The following is a 10,049-nucleotide window of genomic DNA, read 5'->3' on the forward strand; positions in this document are numbered from 1 at the left end:
AAGGGGGGAGGCCTGGCGACGCTGCGCCCTGCCGGGCGCTCACTGACAGGGCCGGGGGGGCCGAGGCGGCCAGGGAGGAACAGCCAAAATGCCCCCTCGGCTTATGCGCGGGTCACCAATTTTTCCCAGTTCTCTGTGGGAAAATCGGTCCCTCGGCTTATACTCGGGTCGACTTATACTCGAGTATATACGGTACTTTAACTTAGGATAGACATGAAGAGCTCTGACTAACCCTACCCTGGCTCCCTTCTAGAAGTGAGGAAGTTGTGGCCCCCCAGATACAATTCCCAGAATCCCCCTCCATTGGCCCTGCTGCTGGAGCTGCTAGGATCCGTAGCTCTGGAACCCTTCAACTTTTCATTCCTGCAATCTAATCAGCCTTACCGAATCCTAGCAACAGCACTTAGACCAGGGGTGTTAAACTGCCAGCCGGCGGGCTGGATGCGTCATGCCGAAACCACTTCCACCCCATTGCCGGCAATGGAAAAAAAGTCATATGTCGCGACACGTCACGTGACGTTGCGAATTTGACACCCGTGAGACTTATATACCACTTCACAATGTTTTACAGCCCTCTCTAAGGAGTTTACAGAATCGGCATATTGCCCCCATCAAGCTGGGTCCTCCCTTTACCGACCTCTGAAGGATGGAAGACTGAGTCAACCTTGAGCCAGTAAGGAATGAACTGCCTTTCAGAATAAATTATTTTATTTTTATTTATTAAATTTGTTTGCCGCCCACCTCGTTGCAGTGTGACTCTTTCCATCTTTTCTAAAAGTTTTACTTTAGCATGTTGCTGTGTGAATGCAGCATGTAGTATCTCCCAGGGCCATTCTCAACCTCATGCCCGCCAATCAAGATGTTTCAGCGATAGACAGATCTGGCTTTTGGGTCTGGTCAAGATAAAACTGAACACTCATGTTTTAGGTCGCTTCTGTATGGGTAAGGTTTTCCCAGCAGAAAGTCTGCTCCTGAATAGAACCGCACTTTGGGGCTTGCAATGCTTTACATATACTTACTTAGGAGTAACTCCCACTTAAGTCCCTGAAGCTTACACCTTGAGTAAAGAAGCCGTGGGCATTCCGCTCAAGCAGAAGTCCAGTCCTCCGCACTTTCCCCTGAATAAAACAAGACTTCGCCCCAGATTTTACAGCTCTTGGCATCTGTGGGCGCCTCGCTCTTGTTTCTGTTTCCATTCTCTTCCATCGCCAGAATTACTTTCGGTTTCCATTTCCCTGACAGGAACGCAGCAAGTTATTAAACTGCGTGTAGACGTCTGCGCTGCCGGCACTCTGCTGATTGGGCGGAGGCGGCGTCGAGCAGCCGCTTGGATCTTTTGGTCTGGAGAAGCTACGGAGCATCGCTGAATTGACAGCCTGAAGACCGGGAGTGGCGTGTAGGTATTGATGGGGACCAGCGTGCCTGGTTTGAGGGGGGGAGGTAAAGAGAAAAGGGGGCTAGAACGGTTCAAGAAAGCAGGGCAGGATGCCCATTAGTTCAATCCGAGAATACGATCCCAGCTCTGGATCGCGCGATCGGAATAGTTTGGAGCATCGCTTCGGGCAGAAACTGGGCACAGGTCTTTATGGGTTCTTTTAATTTCTAGAAGGTAATTACTTTAAAAAAAGCAAATTAGAAAAAAACCCAACAATAAATAGCCTACAGCGAAGCGAAGAGGATTCGTATATAAGTAATATCTGTGCCTCCGTTCGATGTTTCGGCAGCGTAGAGATCTCATTGTTTGCTGGATCTGAAAAATCCAGATTGAGAGAGGAGGGAGGGGATTGTAACGGGCGGGATCTCCTGCGACGGAGCAGACTTTGGCCGGCTGAATCACGTGCCTAATCGCGAATGAATTGATTCCCGATGGTGTGTCTTAAGTTTTGTTTTTGATGAATAAATGTCAGCGGGTTAATGGCCTTAAAACTTAAAAGCTTGAAAGACAGTTTAGATATGAGATCATGTGAATGGATGAGATCATGTAGAGAGAAGAGGCACGTAGGCTTTGGAAGGGCAGTTTGCTGCTCACGACCTCTACCTGGCCCCTATCTCTACAATTGACAGCAGTAAAAGAAGTTTAGAATTATTGTTCCTTGTAACTTCTGCAAGGTCACAAACTCCTATTCTGGTGTTAGATAGATGGAGTAGCTACACAATGTATCTGAATAGGCATTGCTGGAAGGTGGCTATTAGAAGGTCCTTATGCACTGTATTGAAGTTTGTCTGTCTTTCAGGAAGGGCTTTCGGCAGAAACCGCCTCCCATCCTCAAGTATTTGCAGGGTATCCTTCGCAAATACCCAGATGGAGGGCAGATATTAAAGGTGGGTTTCTAAGAGTTAAACACTGGATTTTTTGTCTTTGGAAATATTGACATAGGAGTAGACTCTAGCTGCTTTGTTTGTTTCTTCATTCATTGATTCATCTTCACATTTATATAGCTGCTTATCATATTACATTTTGTTGCAAGGAACATGGTTCCTAATTTTAGAATATTCCACATTTTATCAGCAATATCAAAGGAGCAGACACACAAAGAATACATTGGGCTGCTTGTGTAGCGCTGAGCACCATCATATTGCTTTTAGTGTATATTCACTATTGTAATCCCTTCCTATCCAATGAATGTAAATACAAACATTAATTCTCTTGTTGCTACTCATCCCAGCACTAGATGAGCATTCCAAAGAATAGGGAAGTGAGAAAAGGGAAAGCACAGTACGGTCACGTGATTGCTTCACTTAGCAGCAAAGCTTCCGGTCCCAGTTATGTTTGCTAAAGAAGGGCTGTCTGTACACGAATAAATACACTTACATGTCAACTGCACATTTAGTCTCTTGTGTTTATCACTGGTGAGGAACTCTTGCAGATTGAAACTGAAGGAGATGGAGAGATGAGGACTAAAACCTTGGAAAGGAAGTCCCAGGAAATCCCAAGTCCTTTGGCAGAGAGTAAGGGAGGGATATCTAGCACTTCCTCTCAGATGAGTTTTAAAGGATGGTGTATTTGTAAAGGCACAGCTTAATGTTTACTGGCTTCGGTGTCTACCTGAATCTGCCCTCTGATTTTCTGTTTCTTTTCAAAGGAGCTGATCCAGAATGCAGATGATGCGCTTGCTAAAGAGGTGATTTTACTCTACGGTGAACGGAGTTTTGGAACACAAAGTCCTTTCTCCGATGGACTGGCAAGCACCCAAGGTATTGAGCAGAACATGTGGAGGACTAAAAGCTGTTCACCTTCACCCAGAAATAATTCCAGCTGTCAATTGAGGGGGGGGGGGTATCCTGATGGTGGAGATCTGTGTTGTGTGACTTGGGATGCAAAATCCTGACACACAGGCCTATGATCCATACTGAACTGATAGAAGGAAAACTGGATATATTAATAGCACAAGGAGATTGTATTATTATGGGATTTAAGGAACGTTTTTCCATTTCTGTTACGTATACATTGGACAACAGGGGCCCCTGCACTTTGCAGGCAGCCGGGCCTGTTACCCCATTTAATTTGATGCTATCCTCCCTTCTTAGAAATAAAGAAATTACATTTTTAAAAGCCTCATATTTTAGAGACAGTCCTCGACTAATTTGAGCCCAAAATTTCTATTGCTAAGCAAGAGAGTTGTCAAATGAGTTTTGCCCCAGTTTACGACTTTTCTTGCCACAACTGAATCACTGCAGTTGTTAAGTTAGTAACATGGTTGTGAAGTGAATCTGGTTTCCCCATTGACTTTGCTTGTCAGAAGGTTGCAAAAGGTGATCACATGACCTGCACATCACATCACATGACACTGCAACCATGATAAATATGAAACAGTTGCCAAGCACCTGAATTTTGATCACGTGACCATGGGGATGCTGCAATGATTATAAGTGTGAAAAGCGGTCATAGGTCACTTCTTTCAGTGCTGTTGTAACTTTGAAACAAAAGGTTGTAAGCCGAGGACTACCTGTATGAATTCTCACAAGAGAATGTGGAAAATGAAACTGGAGTTTTTGGGTTATTTCTATCAGGTTCCTCATGAACATCCTAATTTAAGATGTCTATGTGTACAGAAATCATCCCTCCATCCCCACATCACCCTTTGAGTTTGTCTTTATTGGACAAGTCTGTTGTGTCCCGTGCCTGCAGAAGCAGGCGCGGGAAGTTGCAAGAGTCCCGGGCATTTGCAAAAGCTGCCCGGGACCAGACTGAGCGGCGCCAGCCTTGCGCGCATGCGCAAGGCGGGAAAAGACTGCCTTGTTATTGGTTGGAATTGCCCGGGGATCGGAGGGTATATATAGAGGCTTGCGCGCCTCTGGGCTTGTCGTCGTTCGTAGATTAGAAGCAGAGAATAAAGACTTGTTAGAAATGCTTCGTCTCAAGCGCCATTATTCTCCGGACTTAACACTGGCGACGAAGATGGGATTTAGTCTATACAGCTAGGAAAGCTTGAAGACTCACCCAAAGAAGTCCGGAAGAGGAACAACGGCGTTGAAGTCAGCGTTTATCCTGCCAGTACGAAATCGCTGGAGGGTGCGTGCGGCTGAAGAAGACCCTGATCCTCGATCATGGCGAAAGTTGGGCGTTTAGCGGAATTCGACGTCTCTCACCCCGAGAAGTGGGAATCTTACGTTGCAAGAGTCGAGACTTACTTCCGCGTAAACCAGATAAGGGAGGAAGGCTTAAAGGCTGCCACAATGTTNCACACATTCGAACAGAGGGATCAGCGAGCTGGGGAATCAGCAAAAGAATACATTGCAGCTTTGAGAAGAGCAGCTAAACCGTGTGATTTCAAGGACTTAGAGGAAAGACTGCGTGATCGTTTTGTGTGCGGACTGAGGAACAGAGACTTACAGCAGAAGCTGTTCGCTAAGGAAGATGTCTCTTTCCAAGATGCTCTGCGAGAGGTTTCAGCAGAAGAAGCTGCAGGTGGGGCGGTCAAGAACATGCGGCCTAATCGAAGCGCTCCAGAGACCGCTACCATCCACAAGGAAGACGTGCGAGAGGATTCGGAAGAAGATCCTGAAGAAGAGGTGGACAAGCTTTACCAAGCAGCTGGGAGGAGGTCCAAAGATCGTCAGGACAAGGGCCCAGCTGAGCTTCGTTGCTTCAGATGTGGGGATCGCCACAAGCGAGCGGAATGTCGGTTCCGTTCCGCCATTTGCCGGGCGTGCGGGAAGAAAGGCCACATCGCTTCGGTCTGCCTGGGTCGACAGAAGGAGTTTCTTCAAAACAACATGATTCGCCATGCTACTGCGGCTCCTTCACACCCTTCTACCAAAGGTGGCGTCCATGTTGGGCGCAGCATTATTTTATCTAGGGGGGAGGGGTGTTGTGTCCCGTGCCTGTAGAAGCAGGCGCGGGAAGTTGCAAGAGTCCCGGGCATTTGCAAAAGCTGCTCGGGACCAGACTGAGCGGCGCCGCCCTTGCGCACATGCGCAAGGCGGGAAAAGACTGCCTTGTTATTGGTTGGAATTGCCCGGGGATCGGAGGGTATATATAGAGGCTTGCGCGCCTCTGGGCTTGTCCTTGTTCGTAGATTGGAAGCAGAGAATAAAGACTTATTAGAAATGCTTCGTCTCAAGCGCCATTATTCTCCGGACTTAACAAAGTCTCTCTTTTTTTTTCAGAAGTCATTTGCCATTGATTCCTTAACTACCTGGCTGTACCAATGTTATGTATAGCCTACATCCAAATAACTTGGGTGATGCTTAGATCAAACACATGTTCAGCTTGTAAAATCAATTTCATTTTATCAATCTTCGTTTACCAATGGCTGTTCTTCAGTTGGCTGAAAGGCAGTTTTTTGCTTTGGGCCCCTCCACCTGCGGCCTTGGGGCTAATCAAGATGTTTCCATGTTGCTTTTGGCAGACAAGCATGTTTTTATTTCCCAAATGCTGAAACATTAGTTCTGCGATTTGCATCACAGCAGCCCAAGGGAGTTTGGGGCATAGGTTGTTTTCCCATTAGCAAGAACTCTTTCTCCACTCTGTCCTCTCACAGCTGGCTTCCTAAGTGGCCTTGCCAGTAAATCTTTTTAGAACACAGCCACGTGGCAGCAAGGAAAGAGCGTTTCCCCAGTGCAGGAGCTGGCAGAAAAGAATGATGATGTAAAGGGATGATGATATTTGCAACCCATATTCTGCCTACGCAGTGAGTCCAAATAGGGGGCTCTGTCCTCAAATGCAGAAAGGGAAGGGAGGAAGGGTGGGGGGAATACCTCATTTGGTATCAGTTCCTGGCCACAGAAGACTGTGGATCTTCCGTTAGTTTTCAGATTCCAGGAAGCTGGTGAGATTAGAGGTCTGCCAGCAAGAAATCTTTCTTGGCTTACTTCTGCTGCTGCTTTTGGTCAGTTTCCCATTCCCACGGTATCATCGCTTCCTGGGATCAGAGAAATGGCCACAAAAAAACCATTCTCCCTTCTGGGGAGGAAAAAAAGGGGGGAAGCAGGGGGTCCTGGTGCCAGTTCTTCCAGCACCAAAAAGATCACCTCCCCACACCCAGTATAGAGGTTGCTGTAATGCAGGGGTGAGGAACGATGGCCATTTTTACTTGTGGACTTCAATTCCCAGAATTCCATAGCTATGCTATGCTGGCTCAGGAATTCTGGAAGTCGAAGTCCAAAAGTCATAAAGGGGCCATCGTTCCCCACCTCTGCTGTAATGGAATGCATGGGTGACCTTGGGAAAAGAGGAGAGAGCCTGCCTAGGAAACAATCGGACAAGAGGGGCAGGAGCCTTCAGTCGCTTTAAGAGTTGCAGGAAGAAACTGAGGAAGGACCTGACTTAATGGATCAAGCAGTTAAAAGTGGCGGGTGGGAAGATTGTACTTTCGGACTTCTGTTAGTGTAGCCTTACAGTGAAATAGACTTAGTTCATCTAGTCCTGTTTCCTGCCTGGTTTTACCTGGGAGCGTTGGCAGTAGTTGAAGAGCTGCTGTTTCCTTTCCCAGGCAGATTGCAGGTCTGCAGTAGGTAGCCCCACAAAATAGCTGCCCACAGCTTCAGCAGCAGGACTGCAGAACGATTGGTATATGAGAATGACCTTGGGAGATGGAAAGAAGAGATGTTGCCTAGGAAATGATCTGATAAGAGAGGGTATAGTCCAGAGCTGCATAATGGGCGGAGAAAGAGACTCAGAAGAGCCTCTCCCCTAAGGCTGCAAAAGAGACAGCAGGAGACTTGTACTTTCAAAGTAGCAAGATTCTGTTAATGTACCTTTACAATAAAGTAGGCTTAGCTCATCTGGTCATGTTTCCTGTGTGGCCCACTTGAGAACGTTGACAAGAAAGGGGTTTTTGGAGGCTAATTGTATCTCTGAGTGAACTACAGTAGTTGGGTCCACAATTCCAGTTTTGATGCAAGTAGTCTTCATTTAACATCCATTCTTTCAGCAACTGTTCAAATTTACAATGATGCTGAATGAGTGGTATTGAATGACCAGAAAAGATTGCAAGCCTTGAGAAAAGGGGGGATGTGAGAAAGAAAGTCAAAATAACCATGCCTTGATGTTGTTTATTATAAGGTGGGACAGAGAGAAACTTGGATAAACTTTCAAGAGTCTGACTCTAGTCTACCTTACTATAATTATTTATTCCTAAAATCCCAACCTTGTCGGTTTTTTATTTGTCCTCCTTGACGGGCTGACAAGATACAACCAGGCTACAAAATTGTGTTATTTCGTTATCTCAGCTATGAGTGGGAATTTATAGACAGGAAGAATTATGTATGTATATATGTAAACTTCTATGCTGTCCATCATTCCTAGAAGCAACTCTAGGTGGCTTACAATCATAAAAATGATAAAACATGGAAACAATAAATATTAACACTCAAATTAATTTAAATTAATTTAAAATTGACAAGATGGGAAGGAAGGGAGCAAGATGTGTATGGGGAGGAGGTGGAGTTATCTTTGTCCATTAAACATCTCCAGAATCAGTCCCCATCAGGGCCCCAAGCCAGTTAGCAGAGCCAGGACTTCAGGCCCTTCAGAAAGCCAAAAGGCTGGAGTAGATCTCACCTTGGGGAGGGGGGAGGGCAGAGTGTTCCATGGGACAGAAGAAATGGCAGAAAAGTGTCTTCCTCTGGACCCCACCAGCCAGAATTCCTTGACCAACAGGGTCTGTAGCATGCTGCTTCTGTTGGGGTGGGTGGTTGGGTCAACCCCATTGGGGTGAGACAGTTCCACAGATAGTCTGCACCATTCCATGCAGGGCTTTAAAGGTAAGAATCAGCACCTTGAATTGGACCCGGAATTAAACTGGCAACTAGTGCAGCTCAAGGAACAGTGGTACAACATGGGCCACTTTTGGGACTGCATTCTATGCCAGCTGTAGCTTCCAAATACTCTTCAAGGGTAGCCCCATGTAAAGCACATTGCAATAGTCAATGTTTTGTTGCCAGCTAGGAAGCATTCTCTTCAGAGATCAATCACAACTTTTGCAAAATGGTCAAACATAGCATAGCCGGGAAGCATGGGTGCGTGCAGCAGTAATTAGAGGGAGATTTCTTACTCCAAGAGCTGCTATAGTTCAGGGGGTGGAGCCTTAATTGAATGACAGTTTGTGTTTTCCTGTGATTGGTTGGAGGGAACACGGACTGGCCTATTGGAATTCCCTGCAGACTCCCAGTATTTAGAGGTTGATGGAAACAAAGAAGAGGGGTGCATGGGGTAAAGAGACTGGAAAGTGGCAAAAGTGGGCTGGATAGAACAGAACAGAACAGAACAGAACAGAATAGACTTATCAGTAAACATTAAAATAAAATTTTGTTGCATTCGGCTCTCAAAGGATAACCACTTCCAATATACACTACATAAACATGACAAAAATTATGCTTATACCTACATACACACACATATATGATACAGAGAAACAACAGTCTAGTTCAGATGTATATATATACCTGGCAAGAAAAAAAAGATGTCCTTTGCAGGTGGAATATTACAAGGAATAAACTCTCTTTTACGACCCTGTAGTCCCTCATGTTAAAAAAGGAATATATGTTAGTCCATGTTTTTCTCTCTTAGGACCTGCACTTCTGGCTTACAATAATGGCATTTTCTCTGAGAATGACTGGGAGGGGATCAAAAGTCCCAGCATCAGTCATAAGGAAGATGATCCATCTACTGTTGGTAGATTCGGCTTAGGCTTCAATTCTGTCTACCATATTACTGGTGAGTAGCTCTGCATGGCTTGATTCAGGAGAGAGCAAATTTCAAAACGGACACACATTTCTGAAAACATTTCTTGGGCAGTTTTTCCTTTTACCGCCACTGCCAAAATTCTGAAGTGTTTCGAGAAAATGGAGTTCTGTGCTTTGTATATATGAAATCCAGCAAGACACATTCCTGGTATTTTAGATAAGGGAGGAGTTGCTTTTTTGTCAAAGTATCCTAATGTTTAGCTTCACACATTGCCTTAAGTTAAAACCAAACAAATCACACTGTGCCGCCTGATTTATCAACTATGGCTTATCATTTATTGATTTGTGCAAATCCAGCCAATTGTAGCGTACTGTGAATGTAATAACTGTGGTTTAGCACAATAAGGTTTGTATAAGTCACTAAGCCTTGATGTGATTTGCCAGGTTTGATTTAGCCCAGAGGAATGGCTGCTAGAACCTAATGTGATATGTGAACATCCAATAAAGCGAAGACACTCTGGAACAGTGTTGCTCAAACTTGACAATTATAAGATCTGTGGATTTCAATTACCAGAATTCTGGGAGTTGAAGTCCACACATCTTAAAATTGCGAAGGTTGGGAAACATTGCTGTAGAGTGAAATTCAGCTCTGCTGAGTGCATTTGCTCTTTGCTTAGCAACAATCCAATGATGGTTGCTGTTGTGTCCTGAGCCTGCATCTTGCAGGCTCGGGACGTTGCAAGAGTCCCGGGCATTTGCAGAAGCTGCCCGGGACCAGACTGAGCGGCGCCAGCCTTGTGCGCATGCGCAAGGCGGGAAAAGCCCGCCTCATGATTGGTTGAACTTGCCCGGGGATCAGAGGGTATAAATAGAGGCCTGCGTGCCTCTGCTCTGGTTGTTCGTAGAATGGAGCAAACAAT

At 45.6% G+C, this 10,049-nt stretch overlaps 1 pseudogene; it reads left to right on the forward strand.

Moving 5' to 3' along the window:
- The window catches only part of LOC107293482, a 40,559-nt pseudogene that overhangs the window by 3,479 nt on the left and 27,031 nt on the right, over positions 1–10,049 (forward strand).

This window comes from Protobothrops mucrosquamatus, unplaced genomic scaffold, assembly GCF_001527695.2.
Source record: "Protobothrops mucrosquamatus isolate PMUCROS unplaced genomic scaffold, P.Mucros_1.0 scaffold1632, whole genome shotgun sequence".
NCBI classification, from domain to species: domain Eukaryota; kingdom Metazoa; phylum Chordata; class Lepidosauria; order Squamata; family Viperidae; genus Protobothrops; species Protobothrops mucrosquamatus.